The sequence below is a fragment of the Diadema antillarum genome, unplaced genomic scaffold (assembly GCF_040938485.1).
Source record: "Diadema antillarum isolate AM-2024a unplaced genomic scaffold, OU_Dant_1.0 scf00000159, whole genome shotgun sequence".
In the NCBI taxonomy this organism is placed as follows: domain Eukaryota; kingdom Metazoa; phylum Echinodermata; class Echinoidea; order Diadematoida; family Diadematidae; genus Diadema; species Diadema antillarum.
In genome coordinates, this window is record NW_027271048.1 from 1224603 (window position 1) to 1251296 (window position 26694).

The following is a 26694-nucleotide window of genomic DNA, read 5'->3' on the forward strand; positions in this document are numbered from 1 at the left end:
CATATGAGCTGTGTGTGCGAATATGTGCGCGCGCGTACGCGTCCGTCCAATTTTTTCAATTTTTCAAAAAATGCTCCAAATGGTCTGAAACGTGTGCAAAAAAAATTTGAGCTCGATTGGAGCATACAAATATTTCAACGCGCGCGTACGCGCACGTTTTAAGAGAAAATATGAATTTTGAGAATATGAGTAAAATGCGCATAATTTGAAATGTATTTGACGTAGATTTCATTGCAAAATTCTATTCCATTAATGAGATATGAATGAAAATGTGTTTTCATATAATGACGTCATAGTGACGTCACGGTCGACTAATCACTATGATTTTATTAGGAGGATCGTCTTTGGGACATGATACATGTATGGTATGATTTTGACATTGATAGGAAGAGGACTTTCCGAGATTACCTCTACACAACTTTTGCGGAGAAAGAAGAAGAAAAAGAAGAACAAAGAATCAGTACAGATACAGAAGGTGATCCGAGAGGATACTCGGATCACCTAACAAAGAATCAGTACAGATACAGAAGGTGATCCGAGAGGATTCTCGGATCACCTAACTAGAGATTGTAATTTGTCATCACTGACAAATTAAGGTGATCCGATTTTTTTTTAATCAATGATTCAAGTCCTGATAGTGCAAAGTCTCAGCTACAACATATTAAAATCTGAGAAGAAATTCACCGAAGATAGTGCTCGATAAAGAGAGTCATGTCAATTTTCACATCTAAAAAATTCCCTCCCATAGAGATAACACGTCATAGCGAAGATAGAAAAAGAAGTACATATGACCTTTGACCCCACTTTGCACACCCAAGATTGCATCTGAACAAAATGTGGTTATGTTATGAAATGATCCCTGTAACATGGTCTTTACGTGTGCAGAATATGGGAAAGATAGGACATGTATTCACCAAGATACAGGATGAAACATCTATGGCCTTTGACCCTAATTTACATACCCAAGATGGTGTCTGATCAAGTAGTTGTAATTTTATGAAATAATGTTCGTGACATGAACTAAACATGTGCAAAATATGGTGGTGATAGGGTATGTTTTTCTTGAGTTATTGCACATAAAGTTGCAAAAAGAAAGACATATTTCAATACATCGTTGATGAGCTTTAATTTCAACCAAGTATTTTGACGTGATACCAACATCGTGTGAAAAAACAAAGGGCGCTTACATGGTAGCACAAAGTCTCAGCTACAACATATTAAAATCTAGGAGAAATTCACTGAAGCATAAGTGAGCTAGTGCTTGATAAAGATAGTCATGTCAATTTTCACATCTAGAAAAACTCCCTCCCATAGACATAACACGTAATAGCGAAGATTGAGAAAGAAGTACATAATTATGACCTTTGACCCCACTTTGCACACCCAAGATAGCATCTGAGCAATTAGTGGTTATTTTGTGAAATGATCCTTGTAACATGGTCTTTACGTGTGCAAAATATGAGAAAGATAGGACATGTATTCACTAAGATACAGGATGAAACATTTATGACCTTTGACCCTAATTTACATACCCAAGATGTTGTCCGATCTAGTAGTTGTTATTTTATTAAATAATGTACGTGACATGAACTAAACATGTGCAAAATATGGGGGTGATAGGGCGTGTTTTTCTTGAGTTATTGCAAAGAAAGTTGCAGAAAGAAAGAAATATCTCAATACATAGAAGATAAGCTTTAATTTCAACCAAGTTTTTTATCGTGATGCCGACATCGGATGAAAAAACGAAGGGCAAAATTCCGATAGCGCAAAATCTCAGCTACAACATATTAAAATTTGGGAGAAATTCACCGAAGGGTAAGTGAGCTAGTGCTCGATGAAGACAATCATGTCAATTTTCACATTTAAAAAAATGCCCTCCCGTAGAGACAACACGTCATAACGAAGATACAAAAAGAAGTACATATGACCTTTGACCTCAATTTGCACAGACAAGATGGCATCTGAGTTAAAAGTAGTTATTTTGTGAAATGATCCTTGTAACATGGTCTTTGCGTGTGCAAAATATGGGAAAGATAGAACATGTATTCACTAAGATACAGGATGAAACACTTATGACATTTGACCCTAATTTACATACCCAAGATGGTGTCCGATCAAGTAGTTGTTATTTTATTAAATAATGTACGTGACATGAACTAAAAATGTGCAAAATATGGAAGTGATAGAGGCCGTTTTTCTTGAGTTATTGCAAAATAAGTTGCAGAAAGATAGAAATATCTCAATACATCGAAGATAAGCTTGAATTTCACCAAAAATTTTGACGTGATCCCGACAGCGTATGAAAAAACGAAGGGCACACTTACGGTAGCGTAAAGTCTCAGCTACAACATATTTAAATCTGGGAGAAATTTACCGAAGGGTAAGTGAGCTAGTGCTCGATAAAGATAGTCATGTCAATTTTCATTTCCAGAAAAACTGCACTCCCATAGAGATAACACGTAAACTGGTCAAATTTGACAAGATTACTTTTAATCCATTTTTACGAGGTGATACCGTCATCCAATCAAAATTTTGTAAATATATGTTTGTAAGAACATTAAATAAGCTACAACATACCGAAATCTGGGTGAAAATTGACAAAGGACTAGTGAGATATGGTCGAGTGAACTTCAAATTTGATGACGTCATTTTGAAAATTCACTTTTTTTATTTTATTAAGAAATTTGATATCTTTTAATCATTTTGTCAGCATTGCCATCCAATGAAATGACATGTACAACTCATCAGCTTTCAAAATATGTAAAGAAAATGAGGGGTCACCGTCCATCCTGACGAGTAAAATCGGATTTAAAATTGGCAGTTTTTTGGCATAGTTGCACTGTATATCGCCATTGACGCGCGCGCGGAATTTCAACTTTGACGGGCCCGTATGACGTCATATTGAGTCGGATCGACTTGAAACTTGGTAGAAATATTCCTTGACATTGCAGACATTCGATCCGTGCGATAAAATGGGAAATTTCTATTGCTTATGAGCTGTGCGTGCGTATATCCGCGCGCGCGTACGCGTCCGTCGATTTTTTTTTGAAATGCTGCAAATGACCTGAAACGTGTGCAAAACAATTTTGAGGTTGATTAGAGCATGTTAAAATTTCAACGCGCGCGTACGCGCTCGTTTACTATGAACGTGACTAAATTTTATGAATTATATAAATAGACCTTGACTTGAACTATATGATATCTTAATTTCATTCAAAAATTCCGTTCCATTAATGAGATATTGATGTAAACGTGATTTCAGATAATGACGTCATAATGACGTCACGGTTAACTGATCACATTGATACACTAGATCTGTCGTCCTTAGGACATGATACATATATGGTATAAGTTTGAAAGTGATAGGTAGGGGACTTTTTGAGTTAACCGCTGCACAAGATTTGAGGAGAAAGAAATAAAGAAGAAGAAGAAGAAAGAATCCGTACAGATACAATAGGTGATCCGAGAGGATACTCGGATCACCTAACAAAGAATCCGTACAGATACAGAAGGTGATCCGAGAGGATACTCGGATCACCTAACTAGAGATTGTAATTTGTCATCACTGACAAATTAAGGTGATCCGATTTTTTTTATCAATGATTCGAGTCCTGATACTGCAAAGTCTCAGCTACAACATATCAAAATCTGAGAGAAATTCACCGAAGCATAAGTAAGATAGTGCTCGATAAAGAGAGTCATGTCAATTTTCACATCTAAAAAATTCCCTCCCATAGAGATAACACGTCATAGCGAACATAGAAAAAGAAGTACATATGACCTTTGACCCCACTTTGCACAGACAAGATGGCATCTGAGCAAAAAGTGGTTATTTTATGAAATGATCCCTGTAACATGGATTTTACGTGTGCAAAATATGGGAAAGATAGGTCATGTATTCACCAAGATACAGGATGAAACATTTATGACCTTTGACCCTAATTTACATACCCAAGATGGCGTCTGATCAAGTAGTTGTTATTTTATGAAATAATGTTCGTGACATGAACTAAACATGTGCAAAATATGGTGGTGATAGGGTATGTTTTTCTTGAGTTATTGCACATAAAGTTGCAAAAAGAAAGGAATATCTCAATACATCGAAGATAAACTTTAATTTCAACCAAGTTTTTTCACGTGATCCCGACAACGTATGAAAAAACAAAGGGCACACTTACGATAGCCCTACGTCTCAGCTACAACATATTAAAACCTTAGAGAAATTCACTAAAGCATAAGTGAGCTAGTGCTCGATAAAGATAGTCATGTCAATTTTCATTTCCATAAAAATTGCACTCCCATAGAGATTACACGTAAACTGGTCAAATTTGACAAGGTTACCTTCAATCCATTTTTTCGAGGTGATGTCGTCATCTAATGAAAATTGTGTATTTAATTTATGAAAGAGCATTTCATAAGCTACAACATGTTGAAATTTGGGTGAAAATTGGCAAAGGATAAGTGAGATACGCTCGAGTAAACTTGAAATTTGATGACGTCATTTTGAAAATTTACTTTTTTTACTTTATTAAGAAATTTGATATCTTTTAATCATTTTTTCAGCATCGCCAACCCATGAAATGACATATACAACTCATCAGCTTTCAGAATATGTAAAGGAAATGGGGGGTCACCGTCCATCCTGACGAGTAAAATCGGATTTAAGATTTGCGGTTTTTTGGCATAGTTGCACTGTCTATCGCCATTGACGCGCGCGCGGAATTTCAACTTTGACGGGCCCGTATGACGTCATATTGAGTCGGATTGACTTGAAACTTGGTAGAAATATTCCTTCACATTTCAGACATCTGATCACAGTGAAAAAAATGGGAAATTTCTATTGCATATGAGCTGTGCGTGCGTATATGCGCGCGCGCGTACGCGTCCGTCCGATTTTTTCATTTTTTCAAAAAATGCTCTAAATGGTCTGAAACGTGTGCAAAAAAATTTTGGGCTTGATTGGAGCATACAAATATTTCAACGCGCGCGTACGCGCACGTTTTAAGAGAAAATATAAATTTTGACAATATGAATAGAATTCGCTTGACTTGAAATATATGTGACGTAAATTTCATTTAAAAATTCCATCCCATTAATGAGATATGATTGAGAATGTGTTTTCATATAATGACGTCATAGTGACGTCACGGTCAACTGATCACAATGATTTTACTTGATCTGTCGTCTTTGGGACACGATACATACATGGTATAAGTTTGAACTTGATAGGCATAGCACTTTCTGAGCTAACCTCTGCACAACTTTTGAGGAGAAATAAAGAAAGAAACAAAGAAAGAAGAATAAAGAACTAGAGATTGTAATTTGTCATCACTGACAAATTAAGGTGATCCGATTTTTTTTTATCAATGATTCGAGTCCTGATCGCAATAGGCATGACCATACAAGTTTCATCTGTGTTTAGAGACATTGGCCGTGTGATGTTTGCATTCTCATTTAGAAAAGGGAGTCATATCTGCCATCTTTGGTACCAAATTCTGTATACACTGAATAACGAAGATACAGCAATGAATACATATGACCTTTGACCCACCTTTGCACTCCCAAGATTGCATCTGATGAAATAGTGGTTATTTTGTGAAATGATTCTCGCGACATCGTCTATACGTGTGGAAAATATGGGAAAGATAGGACAGGTATTCACTAAGATACAAGATGAAACATTTATGACCTTTGACCCTAATTTACATACCCAATATGTTGTCTGATCTAGTAGTTGTTATTTTATGAAATAATGTACGAGACATGAACTAAACATGTGCAAAATATGGGGGTGATAGGGCGTGTTTTTCTTGAGTTATTGCAAAGAGAGTTGCAGAAAGAAAGAAATATCTCAATACATAGAAGATAAGCTTTAATTTCAACCAATTTTTTATCGTAATCCCGACATCGTATGAAAAAACAAATGAAATAAAACGATAGCGCAAAGTCTCAGCTACAACATATTAAAATCTGGGAGAAATTCACCGAAGGGTAAGTGAGCTAGTGCTCGATAAAGACAATCATGTCAATTTTCACATTAAAGAAAATTCCCTCCCATAGAGATAACACGTCATAACGAAGATACAAAAAGAAGTACATATGACCTTTGACCTCAATTTGCAACGACAAGATGGCATCTGAGTAAAAAGTGGTTATTTTGTGAAATAATTCTTGTAACATGGTCTTTGCGTGTGCAAAATATGGGAAAGAAAGGACATGTATTCACTAAGATACAGGGTGAAACACTTATGACCTTTGACCCTACTTTACATACCCAAGATGGTGTCCGATCAAGTAGTTGTTATTTTATGAAATAATGTACGTGACATGAACTAAACATGTGCAAAATATGGAAGTGATAGAGGCCGTCTTTCTTGAGTTATTGCAAAGAAAGTTGCAGAAAGAAAGAAATATCTCAATACATCAAAGATAAGCCTGAATTTCAACCCAATTTTTTGACGTGATTCCGACATCGTATGAAAAAACAAAGGGCACACTTACGGTAGCGTAAAGTCTCAGCTACAACATATTAAAATCTGGGAGAAATTTACCGAAGCTTAAGTGAGCTAGTGCTCGATAAAGATAGTCATGTCAATTTTCATTTCCAGAAAAACTACACTCCCATAGAGATAACACGTAAACTGGTCAAATTTGACAAGATTACTTTTAATCCATTTTTACGAGGTGATACCGTTATCCAATCAAAATATTGTAATTTTATGTTTGAAAGAACATTAAATAAGCTACATCATACTGAAATCTGGGTGAAAATTGACAAAGGACTAGTGACATACGCTCGAATGAACTTGAAATTTGATGACGTCATTTTGAAAATTTACTTTTTTTACTTTATTAAGAAATTTGATATCTTTTCATCATTTTTTCAGCATCGCCAACCCATGAAATGATATGTACAACTCATCAGCTTTCAGAATATAAAAAGAAAATGGAGGGTCACCGTCCATCCTGACGAGTAATATCGGATTTAAAATTGGCGGTTTTTGGCATTGTTGCACTGTATTTCGCCATTGACGCGCGCGCGGAATTTCAACTTTGACGGGCCCGTATGACGTCATATTGAGTCGGATTGACTTGAAACTTGGTAGAAATATTCGTTGACATTTCAGGCATCCGATAAGTGTAAAAAAACGGGAAATTTCTATTGCATATAAGCTGTGCGTGCGTATATGTGCGCGCGCGTACGCGTCCGTCCAATTTTCTTAATTTTTCAAAAAATGCTCCAAATGGTCTGAAACGTATGCAAAAAAAATTTGAGCTCGATTTGAGCATACAAATATTTCAACGCGCGCGTACGCGCGCGTTCTAAGATAAATATGAATTTTGAAAATATGAGTAGAATCCGCTTGACTTAAAATATATGTGACGTAAATTTCATTGAAGAATTCTATTCTATTAATGAGATATGCATGAAAATGTGTTTTCATATAATGACGTCATAGTGACGTCACGGTCGACTGATCACTATGATTTTATAAAATTTTTCGTCTTTGGGACATGATACATATATGGTATGAGTTTTAAGTTGATACTCTGGGTACTTTCTGAGTACGTAGATACACAACTTTTGTCCAGAAATAAAGAAAGAAGAAGAAGAAGAACTAGAGATTGTAATTTGTCATCACTGACAAATTAAGGTGATCCGATCTTTTTTTTAATCAATGATTCGAGTCCTGATGCTGCAAAGTCTCAGCTACAACATATTAAAATCTGAGAGAAATTCACCGAAGCATAAGTAAGATAGTGCTCGATAAAGAGAGTCATGTCAATCTTCACATCTAAAAAATTCCCTCCCATAGAGATAACACGTCATAGCGAAGATAGAAAAAGAAGTACATATGACCTTTGACCCCACTTTGCACAGACAAAATGGCATCTGAGCAAAAAGTGGTTATTTTATGAAATGATCCCTGTAACATGGTCTTTACGTGTGCAAAATATGGGAAAGATAGGACATGTATTCACCAAGATACAGGATGAAACATTTATGACCTTTGACCCTAATTTACATACCCAAGATGGCGTCTGATCAAGTAGTTGTAATTTTATGAAATTATTTTCGTGACATGAACTAAACATGTGCAAAATATGAAGGTGATAGGGGCTGTTTTTCTTGAGTTATTGCAAAGAAAGTTGCAAAAAGAAAGAAATATTTCAATACATCAAAGATAAATTTTAATTTCAACCAAGTTTTTTCACGTGATCCCGACAACGTATGAAAAAACAAAGGGCACATTTACGATAGCCCTACATCTCAGCTACAACATATTAAAATCTTAGAGAAATTCACCGAAGCATAAGTGAGCTAGTGCTCGATAAAGATAGTCATGTCAATTTTCATTTCCATAAAAATTGCACTCCCATAGAGATTACACGTAAACTGGTCAAATTTGACAAGGTTACCTTCAATCCATTTTTTCAAGGTAATGTCGTCATCAAATCAAAATTGTTTAATTACATTAATGAAAGAGTATTTCATAAGCTATAACATATTGAAATTTGGGTGAAAATTGGCAAAGGATTAGTGAGATACGCTCGAGTAAACTTGAAATTTGATGACGTCATTTTGAAAATTTACTTTTTTTACTTTATTAAGAAATTTGATATCTTTTAGTCATTTTATCAGCATAGCCAGCCCATGAAATGACATGTACAACTCATCAGCTTTCAGAATATGTAAAGAAAATGGGGGGTCACCGTCCATCCTGACGAGTAAAATCCGATTTAAAATTGGCGTTTTTTTGGCATAGTTGCACTGTGTATCCCCATTGACGCGCGCGCGGAATTTTGAATTTGACGGGCCCGTATGACGTCATATTGAGTCGGATCGACTTGAAACTTGGTAGAAATATTCCTTGACATTTCGGACATCCGATCCGTGTGAAAAAACTGAAAATTTCTATTTCATATTAGCTGTGCGTGCGTATATGTGCGCGCGCGTACGCGTCCGTCCAATTTTTTCAATTTTTCAAAAAATGCTCCAAATGGTCTGAAACGTGTGCAAAAAAAATTTGAGCTGGATTTGAGCATACAAATATTTCAACGCGCGCGTACGCGCGCGTTTTAAGAGAAAAATGAATTTTGAGAATATGAGTAAAATGCGCATAACTTGAAATATATGTGACGTAAATTTCATTGAAATATTTCATTCCATTAATGAGATATGCATGAAAATGTGTTTTCATATAATGACGTCATAGTGACGTCACGGTCGACTGATCACTATGATTTTACTTGCGCTGTCGTCTTTGGGACATGATACATATATGGTATGAGTTTGACATTGAGAGGCAATGCACTTTCTGAGCTAACCTCTGCACAACTTTTGCGGAGAAATAAAGAAGAAGAAAAAGAAGAACAAAGAATCAGTACAGATACAGAAGGTGATCCGAGAGGATACTCGGATCACCTAACTAGAGATTGTAATTTGTCATCACTGACAAATTAAGGTGATCCGATTTTTTTTAATCAATGATTCGAGTCCTGATACTGCAAAGTCTCAGCTACAACATATTAAAATCTGAGAGAAATTCACCGAAGCATAAGTAAGATAGTGCTCGATAAAGAGAGTCATGTCAATTTTCACATCTAAAAAATTCCCTCCCATAGAGATAACACGTCATAGCGAACATAGAAATAGAAGTACATATGACCTTTGACCCCACTTTGCACAGACAAGATGGCATCTGAGCAAAAAGTGGTTATTTTATGAAATGATCCCTGTAACATGGTCTTTACGTGTGCAAAATATGGGAAAGATAGGACCTGTATTCACCAAGATACAGGATGAAACATCTATGACCTTTGACCCTAATTTACATACCCAAGATGGCGTCTGATCAAGTACTTGTTATTTTATGAAATAATGTTCGTGACATGAACTAAAGATGTGCAAAATATGGTGGTGATAGGGTATGTTTTTCCTGATTTATTGCACATAAAGTTGCAAAAAGAAAGAAATATTTCAATACATCGAAGATAAACTTTAATTTCAACCAAGTTTTTTCACGTGATCCCGACAATGTATGAAAAAACGAAGGGCACACTTACGATAGCTCTACGTCTCAGCTACAACATATTAAAAGCTTAGAGAAATTCACCGAAGCATAAGTGAGCTAGTGCTCGATAAAGATAGTCATGTCAATTTTCATTTCCATAAAAATTGCACTCCCATAGAGATTACACGTAAACTGGTCAAATTTGACAAGGTTACCTTCAATCCATTTTTTCGAGGTAATGTCGTCATCAAATCAAAATTGTGTAATTACATAAATGAAAGAACATTTCATAACCTACAACATATTGAAATTTGGGTGAAAATTAGGAAAGGATAAGTGAGATAAGCTCGAGTAAACTTGAAATTTGATGACGTCATTTTGAAAATCTACTTTTTAAACTTTATTAAGAAATTTGATATCTTTTAATCATTTTGTTAGCATAGCCAGCCCATGAAATGACATGTACAGCTCATCAGCTTTCAGAATATGTAAAGAAAATGGGGGGTCACCGTCCATCCTGACGAGTAAAATCCGATTTAAAATTGGCGGTTTTTTAGCATAGTTGCACTGTGTATCCCCATTGACGCACGCGCGGAATTTTGAATTTGACGGGCCCGTATGACGTCATATTGAGTCGGATCGACTTGAAACTTGGTAGAAATATTCCTTGACATTTTGGACATCCGATCCGTGTGAAAAAATTGAAAATTTCTATTTTATATTAGCTGTGCGTGCGAATATGTGCGCACGCGTACGCGTCCGTCCAATTTTTTCAATTTTTCAAAAAATGCTCCAAATGGTCTGAAACGTGTGCAAAAAAAAATTGAGCTCGATTTGAGCATACAAATATTTCAACGCGCGCGTACGCGCGCCTTTTGAGATAAAAATGAATTTTGAGAATATGAGTAGAATCCACTTGACTTGAAATATATGTGACGTAAATTTCATTGAAATATTCCATTCCATTAATGCGATATTCATGAAAATGTGTTTTCATATAATGACGTCATAGTGACGTCACGGTCGACTGATCACTATGATTTTACTTGCGCTGTCGTCTTTGCGACATGATACATATATGGTATAAGTCTGACATTGAGAGGCAATGCACTTTGTGAGCTAACCTCTGCACAACTTTTGAGGAGAAATAAAGAAGAAGAAAAACAAAGAATCCGTACAGATACAGAAGGTGATCCGAGAGGATACTCGGATCACCTAATCAGTACAGATACAGAAGGTGATCCGAGAGGATACTCGGATCACCTAATAAAGAATCAGTACAGATACAGAAGGTGATCCGAGAGGATACTCGGATCACCTAACTAGAGATTGTAATTTGTCATCACTGACAAATTAAGGTGATCCGATCTTTTTTTTAATCAATGATTCGAGTCCTGATACTGCAAAGTCTCAGCTACAACATATTAAAATCTGAGAGAAATTCACCGAAGCATAAGTAAGATAGTGCTCGATAAAGAGAGTCATGTCAATTTTCACATCTAAAAAATTCCCTCCTATAGAGATAACACGTCATAGCAAAGATAGAAAAAGAAGTACATATGACCTTTGACCCCACTTTGCACAGACAAGATGGCATCTGAGCAAAAAGTGGTTATTTTATGAAATGATCCCTGTAACATGGTCTTTACGTGTGCAAAATATGGGAAAGATAGGACATGTATTCACCAAGATACAGGATGAAACATCTATGACCTTTGACCCTAATTTACATACCCAAGATGGCGTCTGATCAAGTAGTTGTAATTTTATGAAATAATTTTCGTGACATGAACTAAACATGTGCAAAATATGAAGGTGATAGGGGCTGTTTTTCTTGAGTTATTGCAAAGAAAGTTGCAAAAAGAAAGAAATATTTCAATACATCGAAGATAAATTTTAATTTCAACCAAGTTTTTTCACGTGATCCCGACAACGTATGAAAAAACGAAGGGCACATTCACGATAGCCCTACATCTCAGCTACAACATATTAAAATCTTAGAGAAATTCACCGAAGCATAAGTGAGCTAGTGCTCGATAAAGATAGTCATGTCAATTTTCATTTCCATAAAAATTGCACTCCCATAGAGATTACACGTAAACTGGTCAAATTTGACAAGGTTACCTTCAATCCATTTTTTCGAGGTGATGTCGTCATCAAATCAAAATTGTTTAATTACATTTATGAAAGAACATTTCATAAGCTACAACATATTGAAATTTGGGTGAAAATTGGCAAAGGATTAGTGAGATACGCTCGAGTAAACTTGAAATTTGATGACGTCATTTTGAAAATCTACTTTTTTTACTTTATTAAGAAATTTGATATCTTTTAATCATTTTATCAGCATAGCCAGCCCATGAAATGACATGTACAACTCATCACCTTTCAGAATATGTAAAGAAAATGGGGGGTCACCGTCCATCCTGACGAGTAAAATCCGATTTAAAATTGGCGGTTTTTTGGCATAGTTGCACTGTGTATCCCCATTGACGCACGCGCGGAATTTTGAATTTGACGGGCCCGTATGACGTCATATTGAATCGGATCGACTTGAAACTTGGTAGAAATATTCCTTGAAATTTCGGACATCCGATCCGTGTGAAAAAATTGAAAATTTCTATTTCATATTAGCTGTGCGTGCGTATATGTGCGCGCGCGTACGCGTCCGTCCAATTTTTACAATTTTTCAAAAAATGCTCCAAATGGTCTGAAACGTGTGCAAAAAAAATTTGAGCTGGATTTGAGCATACAAATATTTCAACGCGCGCGTACGCGCGCGTTTTGAGATAAAAATGAATTTTGAGAATATGAGTAAAATGCGCTTGACTTGAAATATATGTGACGTAAATTTCATTGAAATATTCCATTCCATTAATGAGATATGCATGAAAATGTGTTTTCATATAATGACGTCATAGTGACGTCACGGTCGACTGATCACTATGATTTTACTTGCGCTGTCGTCTTTGCGACATGATACATATATGGTATAAGTCTGACATTGAGAGGCAATGCACTTTCTGAGCTAACCTCTGCACAACTTTTGAGGAGATAGAAATAAAGAAAGAATCCGTACAGAAACAATAGGTGATCCGAGAGGATACTCGGATCACCTAAAGAACAAAGAATCAGTACAGATACAGAAGGTGATCCGAGAGGATTCTCGGATCACCTAATAATAATAATAACTAGAGATTGTAATTTGTCATTACTGACAAATTAAGGTGATCCGATTTTTTTTTTTTCATCAATGATTCGAGTCCTGATCGCAATAGGCATGACCATACAGGTTTCGTCTGTTGTTAAAAACGTTGGCCGTGTGATGTTTGAATTCTCGTTTAGAAAAGGGAGTCATATCTGCCATCTTTGGTACCAAATTCCGTATACACTAGATAACGAAGATACAACAACAAATACATATGACCTTTGACCCACCTTTACACTCCCAAGATGGCATCTGAGGAAAAAGTGGTTATTTTGTGAAATGATTCTTGCGACATCGTCTATACGTGTGCAAAATATGGGAAAGATAGGACAGGTATTCGCCAAGATACAAGATGAAACATTTATGACCTTTGACCCTAATTTACATACCCAAGATGTTGTCCGATCAAGTAGTTGTTATTTTATGAAATAATGTACTTGACATGAACTAAACATGTGCAGAATATGGGGGTGATAGGGCGTGTTTTTCTTGAGTTATTGCAAAGAAAGTTGCAGAAAGAAAGAAATATCTCAATACATAGAAGATAAGCTTTAATTTCAACCAAGTTTTTTATCGTGATCCCGACATCGTATGAAAAAACAAAATCAAAGTTAACGATAGCGCAAAGTCTCAGCTACAACATATTAAAATCTGGGAGAAATTCACCGAAGGGTAAGTGAGCTAGTGCTCGATAAAGACAATCATGTCAATTTTCACATTAAAAAATATTCCCTCCCATAGAGATAACACGTCATAACGAAGATACAAAAAGAAGTACATATGACCTTTGACCTCAATTTGCACAGACAAGATGGCATCTGAGTAAAAAGTGGTTATTTTGTGAAATGATCCTTGTAACATGGTCTTTGCGTTTGCAAAATATGGGAAAGATAGGACATGTATTCACTAAGATACAGGATGAAACACTTATGACCTTTGACCCTAATTTACATACCCAAGATGGTGTCTGATCAAGTAGTTGTTATTTTATGAAATAATGTACGTGACATGAACTAAATATGTGCGAAATATAGAAGTGATAGGGCGTGTTTTTCTTGAGTTATTGCAAAGAAAGTTGCAGAAAGAAAGAAATATCTCAATACATCGAAGATAAGCCTGAATTTCAACCAAAATTTTTGACGTGATCCCGACATCGTATGAAAAAACGAAGGGCACATTCACGATAGCGTAAAGTCTCAGCTAAAACATATCAAAATCTGGGAGAAATTTACCGAAGGGTAAGTGAGCTAGTGCTCGATAAAGATAGTCATGTCAATTTTCATTTCCAGAAAAACTGCACTCCCGTAGAGATAACACGTAAACTGGTCAAATTTGACAAGGTTACTTTCAATCCATTTTTACGAGGTGATACCGTTATCCAATCAAAATTTTGTAATTTTATGTTTGAAAGAACATTAAATAAGCTACAACATACTGAAATCTGGGTGAAAATTGACAAAGGACTAGTGAGATACGCTCGAATGAACTTGAAATTTGATGACGTCATTTTGAAAACTTACTTTTTTTACTTTATTAAGAAATTTGCTATCTTTTAATCATTTTGTCAGCATTGCTACCCCATGAAATGACATGTATAACTCATCAGGTTTTAAAATATGTAAAGAAAATGGGGGGTCACCGTCCATCCTGACGAGTGAAATCGAATTTAAAATTAGCAGTTATTTGGCATAGTTGCACTGTATATCGCCATTGACGCGCGCGCGGAATTTCAACTTTGACGGGTCCGTATGACGTCATATTGAGTCGCATTGATTTGAAACTTGGTATAAATATTCCTTAACATTTCAGACATCCGATCAAAGTGAAAAAACTGGAAATTTCAATTGCACATGAGCTGTGCGTGCGTATATGCGCGCGCGCGTACGCGTCCGTCCGATTTTTTCAATTTTTCAAAAAATGCTCCAAATGGTCTGAAACGTGTGCAAAAAAATTTTGAGCTCGATTTGAGTATACAAATATTTTAACGCGCGCGTACGCGCACGTTTTAAGAGAAAATATGAATTTTGAGAACATGAGTAGAATGCGCATAATTTGAAATATATGTGACGTAAATTTCATTAAAAAATTTCATTCCATTAATGAGATATGACTGAGAATGTGTTTTCATATAATGACGTCATAGTGACGTCACGGTCGACTGATCACAATGATACATTAGATTTGTCGTCTTTGGGACATGATGCATACATGGTGTAATTTTGAAATTGATAGGCAGCGGACTTACTGAGCTAACCTCTGCACAACTTTTGCGGAGAAATAAAGAAACAAAGAAGAAGAAAGAATCCGTACAGATACAGAAGGTGATCCGAAGGATACTCGGATCACCTAATAATAACTAGACTTGGAATTTGTCAACACTGACAAATTAGGTGATCCGATCTATTCGGAAATCAATGATTTACGTCCTGATCCCAATAGGCATGACCATAAATGTTTCATCTGCGTTTAGGGGACATTGGCCGTGTGATGTTTGGATTCTCATTTAGAAAAGGGAGTAAGACCTGCCATCTTTGGTACCGAATTCCGTATACACTAACGAAGATACAGAATGAAGTATATTTGACCTTTGACCCCACTTTGCACAGACAAGATGGCATCTGAGCAAAAATTGGTTATTTTTTGAAATGATTCTTATAACATGGTCTTTGCGTGTGCAAAATATGGGAAAGATAGGACATGTATTCACCAAGATACAGGATTAAACATTTATGACCTTTGACCCTAATTTACATACCCAAGATGGTGTCTGATCAAGTAGCTGTTATTTTATGAAATAATGTACGTAACACAAACTAAACATGTGCAAAATATGGGGGTGATAGAGGCTGTTTTTCTTGAGTTATTGCAAAGAAAGTTGCAGAAAGAAAGAAATATCTCAATACATCGTAGATAAGCTTTAATTTCAACCAAGTTTTTTAACATGATCCCGACATTGTATGAAAGAACTAAGGGTACATGACGATAGCCCAAAGTCTCAGCTACAACCTATTAAAATCTGGGAGAAATTTACCGAAGGGTAAGTGAGCTAGTGCTCGATACAGACAGTCATGTCAATTTTCATTTCCAGATAAACTCCACTCCAATAGAGATAACACGTAAATTGGTCAAATTTGACAAGGTTACTTTCAATCCATTTTTACGAGGTAATGACGTCACCCAATCAAAATTATGATTGAACAAAACAGAAAGAGCAAATAATAAGCTACAACATATTAAAATCTGGGAGAAATTCACCGAAGGGTAAGTAAGCTAGTGCTCGATAAAGACAATCGTGTCAATTTTCACATCTAGAAAAATTCCCTCCCATATAGATAACACGTCATAACGAAGATACAGAAAAAAAGTACATATGACCTTTGACCCCACTTTGCACAGACAAGATGGCATCTGAGCAAAAAGTGATCATTTTGTGAAATGATTCTTGTAACATGGCCTTTGCGTGTGCAAAATATGGTAAAGATAAGACATGTATTCACCAAGATACAGGATTAAACATATATGAACTTTGACCCTAATTTACATACCCAAGATGGTGCCCGATCAAGTAGCTGTTATTTTATGAAATAATGTACGTGACACGAACTAAACATGTGCAAAATATGGGGGTGATAGAGGCTGTTTTTCTTGAGTTATTGCAAAGAAAGTTGCAGAAAGAAAGAAATATCTCAATACATCGTAGATAAGCTTTAATTTCAACCAAGTTTTTTAACATGATCCCGACATTGTATGAAAGAACTAAGGGTACATGACGATAGCCCAAAGTCTCAGCTACAACCTATTAAAATCTGGGAGAAATTTACCGAAGGGTAAGTGAGCTAGTGCTCGATACAGACAGTCATGTCAATTTTCATTTCCAGATAAACTCCACTCCAATAGAGATAACACGTAAATTGGTCAAATTTGACAAGGTTACTTTCAATCCATTTTTACGAGGTAATGACGTCACCCAATCAAAATTATGATTGAACAAAACAGAAAGAGCAAATAATAAGCTACAACATATTAAAATCTGGGAGAAATTCACCAAAGGGTAAGCTAGTGCTCGATAAAGACAATCGTGTCAATTTTCACATCTAGAAAAATTCCCTCCCATATAGATAACACGTCATAACGAAGATACAGAAAAAAAGTACATATGACCTTTGACCCCACTTTGCACAGACAAGATGGCATCTGAGCAAAAAGTGATCATTTTGTGAAATGATTCTTGTAACATGGCCTTTGCGTGTGCAAAATATGGTAAAGATAAGACATGTATTCACCAAGATACAGGATTAAACATATATGAACTTTGACCCTAATTTACATACCCAAGATGGTGCCCGATCAAGTAGCTGTTATTTTATGAAATAATGTACGTGACACGAACTAAACATGTGCAAAATATGGGGGTGATAGAGGCTGTTTTTCTTGAGTTATTGCAAAGAAAGTTGCAATAAGAAAGAAATATCTCAATACATCGAAGATAAGTTTTAATTTCAACCAAGTTTTTCGACGTAATGCTGACATTGTATGAAAAAATAAAGGGCACATAACGATAGCCCAAAGTCTCAGCTACAACATATTCAAATCTGGGAGAAATTCACCGAAGCATAAGTGAGCTAGTGCTCGATAAAGATAGTCATGTCAATTTTCATTTCCAGAAAAACTGCACTCCCATAGACATAACACGTAAACTGGTCAAATTTAACAATGTTACTTTTAATCCCCTTTTACGAGGTGATGCCGTCATCCAATCAAAACGTTGTTATCATATGACTGAAAGACCATTTATTAGGCTACAACATATTGAAATTTGGACGAAATCAACAAAAGATTAAGTGAGATATGCCTGAGTGAACTTGAAATTTGATGACGTCATTTTGAAAATTTACTTTTTTTACTTTATTAAGAAATTTGATACCTTTTAATCATTTTTTCAGCATCGCCAACCCATGAAATGACATGTACAACTCATCAGCTTTCAGAATATGTAAAGAAAATGGGGGGTCACCGTCCATCCTGACGAGTAAAATCGGATTTAAAATTGGCAGTTTTTTGGTATTGTTGCACTGTATATCGCCATTGACGCGCGCGCGGAATTTCAACTTTGACGGGCCCGTATGACGTCATTTTGAGTCGGATTGACTTGAAACTTGGTAGAAATATTTCTTGACATTTTAGACATCCGATCAAAGTGAAAAAACGGGAAATTTCTATTGCATATGAGCTGTGCGTGCGTATATGCGCGCGCGCGTACGCGTCCGTCCGATTTTTTCAATTTTTCAAAAAATGCTCCAAATGGTCTGAAACGTGTGCAAAAAAAATTTGAGCTCGATTTGAGCATACAAATATTTCAACGCGCGCGTACGCGCACGTTTTAACAATGCGATGAATTTTGAAAATATGAGTAGAATTCCCTTGAAGTGAAATTAATGTGACGTAAATTTTATTGAAAAATTCCATTCCATTAATGAGATATGATTGAAAATGTGTTTTCATATAATGACGTCATAGTGACGTCACGGTCGACTGATCACTACGATTTTACTTGACCCGTCGTTTTTGGGACATGATACATATATGGTATAATTTTGACATTGATAGGAAGTGGACTTTCTGAGCTAACCTCTGCACAACTTTTGTCCAGAAATAAAGAAGAAGAACTAGAGATTGTAATTTGTCATCACTGACAAATTAAGGTGATCCGATTTTTTTTTATCAATGATTCGAGTCCTGATCGCAATAGGCATGACCATACAAGTTTCATCTGTGTTTAGAGACATTGGTCGTGTGATGTTTGCATTCTCATTTAGAAAAGGGAGTCATATCTGCCATCTTTGGTACCAAATTCTGTATGCACTGAATAACGAAGATACAGCAATGAATACATATGACCTTTGACCCACCTTTGCACTCCCAGATTGCATCTGATGAAATAGTGGTTATTTTGTGAAATGATTCTCGCGACATCGTCTATACGTGTGAAAAATAAGGGAAAGATAGGACAGGTATTCACTCAGATACAAGATGAAACATTTATGACCTTTGACCCTAATTTACATACCCAAGATGTTGTCCGATCTAGTAGTTGTTATTTTATGAAATAATGTACGAGACATGAACTAAACATGTGCAAAATATGGGGGTGATAGGGCGTGTTTTTCTTGAGTTATTGCAAAGAAAGTTGCAGAAAGAAAGAAATATCTCAATACATAGAAGATAAGCTTTAAATTCAACCAATTTTTTATCGTAATCCCGACATCGTATGAAAAAACGAAGGCAACAAAACGATAGCGCAAAGTCTCAGCTACAACATATTAAAATCTGGGAGAAATTCACGGAAGGGTAAGTGAGCTAGTGCTCGATAAAGACAATCATGTCAATTTTCATATTAAAGAAAATTCCCTCCCATAGAGATAACACGTCATCACGAAGATACAAAAAGAAGTACATATAACCTTTGACCTCAATTTGCACAGACAAGATGGCATCTGAGTAAAAAGTAGTTATTTTGTGAAATGATCCTTGTAACATGGTCTTTGCATGTGCAAAATATGGGACAGATAGGACATGTATTTACTAAGATACAGGATGAAACACTTATGACCTTTGACCCTAATTTACATACCCAAGATGGTGTCTGATCAAGTAGTTGTTATTTTATGAAATAATTCACGTGACATGAACTAAACATGTGCAAAATATAGAAGTGATAGAGGCTGTTTTTCTTGAGTTATTGCAAAGAAAGTTGCAGAAAGAAAGAAATATCTCAATACATCGAAGATAAGCCTGAATTTCAACCCAATTTTTTGACGTGATTCTGACATCGTATGAAAAAACAAAGGGCACACTTACGGTAGCGTAAAGTCTCAGCTACAACATATTAAAATCTGGGAGAAATTTACCGAAGCTTAAGTGAGCTAGTGCTCGATAAAGATAGTCATGTCAATTTTCATTTCCAGAAAAACTGCACTCCCATAGAGATAACACGTAAACTGGTCAAATTTGACAAGATTACTTTCAATCCATTTTTACGAGGTGATACCGTTATCCAATCAAATTATTGTAATTTCATGTTTCAAAGAACATTAAATAAGCTACCTCATACTGAAATCTGGGTGAAAATTGACAAAGGACTAGTGAGATACGCTCGAATGAACTTGAAATTTGATGACGTCATTTTGAAAATTTACTTTTTTTACTTTATTAAGAAATTTGATATCTTTTAATCATTTTGTCAGCATTGCCACCCCATGAAATGACATGTACAACTCATCAGCTTTCAAAATATGTACAGAAAATGGGGGGTCACCGTCCATCCTGACGAGTAAAATCGGATTTAAGATTGTCATTTTTTTGGCATAGTTGCACTGTATATCGCCATTGACGCGCGCGCGGAATTTCAACTTTGACGGCCCCGTATGACGTCATATTGAGTCGGATTGACTTGAAACTTGGTAGACATATTCCTTGACATTTCAGGCAGCCGATAAGTGTGAAAAAACGGGAAATTTCTATTGCATATGAGCTGTGCGTGCGTATATGAGCGCGCGCGTACGCGTCCGTCCAAATTTTTCAATTTTTCAAAAAATGCTCCAAATGGTCTGAAACGTGTGCAAAAAAAATTTGAGCTCGATTTGAGCATACAAATATTTCAACGCGCGCGTACGCGCACGTTTTAAGGTATAGATGAATTTTGAGAATATGAGTAGAATGCACCTGACCTGAAATATATGTGACGTAAATTTCATTGAAAAAATCCATTCCATTAATGAGATATGATTGAGAATGTGTTTTCATATAATGACGTCATAGTGACGTCACGGTCGACTGATCACCATGATTTTAGTTCGATTGCCGTCTTTGGGAGACGATACATATATGGTATAAGTTTGACATTGAAAGGCAATGCACTTTCTGAGCTAACCTCTGCACAAATTTTGTCCAGAAACAAAGAAAGAAAGATTCCGTACAGATACAGAAGGTGATCCGAGAGGATACTCGGATCACCTAATAAAGAATCCGTACAGATACAGAAGGTGATCCGAGAGGATTCTCGGATCACCTAATAATAATAATAATAATAATAACTAGAGATTGTAATTTGTCATCACTGACAAATTAAGGTGATCCGATTTTTTTTTAATCAATGATTCGAGGTCTGATCGCAATAGGCAACACCATACAGGTTTCATCTGTGTTTAGAGACATTGGTTGTGTGATGTTTGGATTCTCATTTAGAAAAGGGAGTCAAATCTGTCATCTTTGGTTCCAAATTCTGTATACACTAGATAACGAAGATACAGCAACAAATATATAATTTAGGCATGACCATACAGGTTTCATCTGTGTTTAGGGACATTCGCCGTGTGATATTCGGAATCTCATTTAGAAAAGCGAGTCAGATCTGCCATCTTTGGTACCATATTCCGTATAACACGTCATAATAAAGAGACAGAATGAAGTATATTTGACCACTGACCTCACTTTGCACAGCCAGGATGGCATCTAAGCAAAATGTGGTTATTTTGTAAAATGATTCTTGTAACATGGTCTTTGCGTGTGCAAAATATGGAAGAGACAGGACATGTATTCACTAAGATACAGAATGAAACATTTATGACCTTTGACCCTAATTTACATACCCAAGATGGTGTCTGATCAAGAAGTTGTTATTTTATGAAATAATGTACGTGACATGAACTAAACATGTGCAAAATTTGAGGGTGATAGATGCTGTTTTTCTTGAGTTATTGCAAAGAAAGTTGCAGAAAGAAAAGAAACATCTCAATACATTGAAGATAAGCTTTAAATTCAACCACGTTTTTTAACGTGATCCCGACATCGTATGAAAAAAACGAAGGGTAAAATAAAATAGCCCAAAGTCTCAGCTACAACATATTAAGATCTGGGAGAAATTCACCGAAGCATAAGTGAGCTATTGCTCGAAAAAGATTGTCATAGCTTCATTCGCAGAAAAACTGCACTCCCATAGAGATAACACGTCATAATGAAGATACAGAAAGAATATATGACCTTTGACCCCACTTTGCACAGACATGATGGCATCTGAGCAAAAAGTGGTTATTTTGTGAAATGATTCTTGTAACATGGTCTTTGTGTGTGCAAAATATGGGAGAGATAGGACATGTATTCACCAAGATACAGGATAAAACATTTATGACCTTTGACCCTAATTTACATACCCAAGATGGTGTCCGATCAAGTAATTGTTATTTTATGAAATAATGTACGTGACATGAACAAAACATGTGCAAAATATGGGATTAATAGCCATTGTTGTTGTTCATCTATTGCACAGAAAGTAGTAGAAAGAAAGAAAAATAAAGAAAAAATTATGTTATTTTTATAGAAATTTGAAGGAGAAGCATGAAAAAATCAGAAAAAGATAAAGTTAGGAAAGGAGATTAAGACTAACTAAAGAAAAAAAAGGAAAAAAAGTGTTCAAAAAAAAAACAAAAACTGGCAGGGGTGAGCATCGAACCAGGGACCTTAGGATTACGAGTCGGATGCGCTATGCAATGACCTATTTCATGCTCCATAGGCCCTGTGTATTAAGCAAAATGACGCTGCATCGAAGCCACATGCAATTTTTCAACCAAGTTTTTCGATGTGATACCAACGTTGAATGAAAAAATGGAGGGCACACTCACGATAGCCCAAAGTCTCAGCTACAACATACTAAAATCTGGGAGAAATTCACCGAAGCATAAGTGAGCTAGTGCTCGAAAAAGAGAGTCATGTCAATTTTCACTGCCAGAAAAACTGCACTCCCATAGAGATAACACGTAAACTGGTGAAATTTTACAAGGATACTTTCAATCCATTTTTACGAGGTGATGACGTTATCCAATCAAAATGTTGTTATCACATTGATGAAAGAACATTTCATAAGCTACAACATACTGAAATCTGGGTGAAAATTGGCGAAATTTAAGTGAGATACGCTCGAGTGAATTTGAAATTTGATGACGTCATTTGGAAAATTTACTTTGTTTACTTTATTAAGAAATTTGATATCTTTTAATCATTTTTTCAGTATCGCCAAGCCATGAAATGACATGTACAACTCATCAGCTTTTAGAATATGTCAAGAAAATGGGGGGTCATCGTCCATCCTGACGAGTAAAATCCGATTTAAAATTGACGGTTTTTTGGCATAGTTGCACAGTGTATCCCCATTGACGCACGCGCGGAATTTTGAATTTGACGGGCCCGTATGATGTCATATTGAGTCGGATCGACTTGAAACTTGATAGAAATATTCCTTGACATTGTGGACATCCGATCCGTGTGAAAAAACTGAAAATTTCTATTGCATATGAGCTGTGCGTGCGTATATGCGCGCGCGCGTACGCGTCCGTCCGATTTTTTCAATTTTTCAAAAAATGCTCTAAATGGTCTGAAACGTGTGCAAAAAAAATTTGGGCTCGATTTGAGCATACAAATATTTCAACGCGCGCGTACGCGCACGTACCAAGAGAAAATGTGAATTTTGAGAATATGAGTAGAATGCGCATAACTTGAAATAAATGTGACGTGAATTTCATTGAAAAACTTCATTCCATTAATGAGATATGATTGAGAATGTGTTTTCATATAATGACGTCATAGTGACGTCACGGTCGACTGATCACTTTGATTTTAGTTCGATTGCCGTCTTTGGGACACGATACATACATGGTATAAGTTTGAACTTGATAGGCATAGTACTTTCTGAGCTAACCTCTGCACAACTTTTGGGGAGAAATAAAGAAAGAAGAAGAAGAAGAAGAAGAAGAAAGAATCCGTACAGATACAATAGGTGATCCGAGAGGATACTCGGATCACCTAATAACTAGAGATTGTAATTTGTCATCACTGACAAATTAAGGTGATCCGATTTTTTTTTATCAATGATTCGAGTCCTGATCGCAATAGGCATGACCATACAAGTTTCATCTCTGTTTAGAGACATTGGCCGTGTGATGTTTGCATTCTCATTTAGAAAAGGGAGTCATATCTGCCATCTTTGGTACCAAATTCTGTATACACTGAATAACGAAGATACAGCAATGAATACATATGACCTTTGACCCACCTTTGCACTCCCAAGATTGCATCTGATGAAATAGTGGTTATTTTGTGAAATGATTCTCGCGACATCGTCTATACGTGTGAAAAATATGGGAAAGATAGGACAGGTATTCACTAAGATACAAGATGAAACATTTATGACCTTTGACCCTAATTTACATACCCAAGATGTTGTCCGATCTAGTAGTTGTTATTTTATGAAATAATGTACGAGACATGAACTAAACATGTGCAAAATATGGGGGTGATAGGGCGTGTTTTTCTTGAGTTATTGCAAAGAAAGTTGCAGAAAGAAAGAAATATCTCAATACATAGAAGATAAGCTTTAATTTCAACCAATTTTTTATCGTCATCCCGACATCGTATGAAAAAACAAAGGAAACAAAACGATAGCGCAAAGTCTCAGTTACAACATATTAAAATCTGGGAGAAATTCACCGAAGGGTAAGTGAGCTAGTGCTCGATAAAGACAATCATGTCAATTTTCACATTAAAGAAAATTCCCTCCCATAGAGATAACACGTCATAACGAAGATACAAAAAGAAGTACATATGACCTTTGACCTCAATTTGTACAGACAAGATGGCATCTGAGTAAAAAGTGGTTATTTTGTGAAATGATCCTTGTAACATGGTCTTTGCGTATGCAAAATATGGGAAAGATAAGACATGTATTCACTAAGATACAGGGTGAAACACTTATGACCTTTGACCCTAATTTACATACCCAAGATGGTGTCCGATCAAGTAGTTGTTATTTTATGAAATAATTCACGTGACATGAACTAAACATGTGCAAAATATAGAAGTGATAGAGGCCGTTTTTCTTGAGTTATTGCAAAGAAAGTTGCAGAAAGAAAGAAATATCTCAATACATCGAAGATAAGCCTGAATTTCAACCCAATCTTTTGACGTGATTCTGACATCGTATGAAAAAACAAAGGGCACACTTACGGTAGCGTAAAGTATCAGCTACAACATATTAAAATCTGGGAGAAATTTACCGAAGCTTAAGTGAGCTAGTGCTCGATAAAGATAGTCATGTCAATTTTCATTTCCAGAAAAACTGCACTCCCATAGAGATAACACGTAAACTGGTCAAATTTGACAAGATTACTTTTAATCCATTTTTACGAGGTGATACCGTTATCCAATCAAAATATTGTGACTTTATGTTTGAAAGAACATTAAATAAGCTACATCATACTGAAATCTGGGTAAAAATTGACAAAGGACTAGTGAGATATGCTCGAATGAACTTGAAATTTGATGACGTCATTTTGAAAATTTACTTTTTTTACTTTATTAAGAAATTTGATATCTTTTGATCATTTTGTCAGCATTGCCACCCCATGAAATGACATGTACAACTCATCAGCTTTCAAAATATGTACAGAAAATGGGGAGTCACCGTCCATCCTGACGAGTAAAATCGGATTTAAAATTGGCAGTTTTTTGGCATAGTTGCACTGTATATCGCCATTGACGCGCGCGCGGAATTTCAACTTTGACGGGCCCGTATGACGTCATATTGAGTCGGATTGATTTGAAACTTGGTATAAATATTCCTTAACATTTCAGACATCCGATCAAAGTGAAAAAACTGGAAATTTCAATTGCACATGAGCTGTGCGTGCGTATATGCGCGCGCGCGTACGCGTCCGTCCGATTTTTTCAATTTTTCAAAAAATGCTCCAAATGGTCTGAAACGTGTGCAAAAAAATTTTGAGCTCGATTGGAGCATACAAATATTTCAACGCGCGCATACGCGCACGTTTTAAGAGAAAATATGAATTTTGAGAACATGAGTAGAATGCGCATAATTTGAAATATATGTGACGTAAATTTCATTGAAAAATTTCATTCCATTAATGAGATATGATTGAGAATGTGTTTTCATATAATGACGTCATAGTGACGTCACGGTCCACTGATCACAATGATACATTAGATTTGTCGTCTTTGGGACATGATGCATACATGGTATAATTTTGAAATTGATAGGCAGCGGACTTTCTGAGCTAACCTCTGCACAACTTTTGCGGAGAAATAAAGAAACAAAGAAGAAGAAAGAATCCGTACAGATACAGAAGGTGATCCGAAGGATACTCGGATCACCTAACTAGACTCGGAATTTGTCAACGCTGACAAATTAGGTGATCCGATCTCTTCGAAAGTCAATGATTTGAGTCCTGATCCCAATAGGCATGACCGTAAAGGTTCATCTGTGGTTATGGACATTGGCCGTGTGATGTTTGGATTCTCATTTAAAAAAAAGGGAGTCGGGTTTGCCATCTTTGGTACCATATTCCGTATACACTATAACGAAGATACAGAATAAAGTATATTTGACCATTGACCCCACTTTGC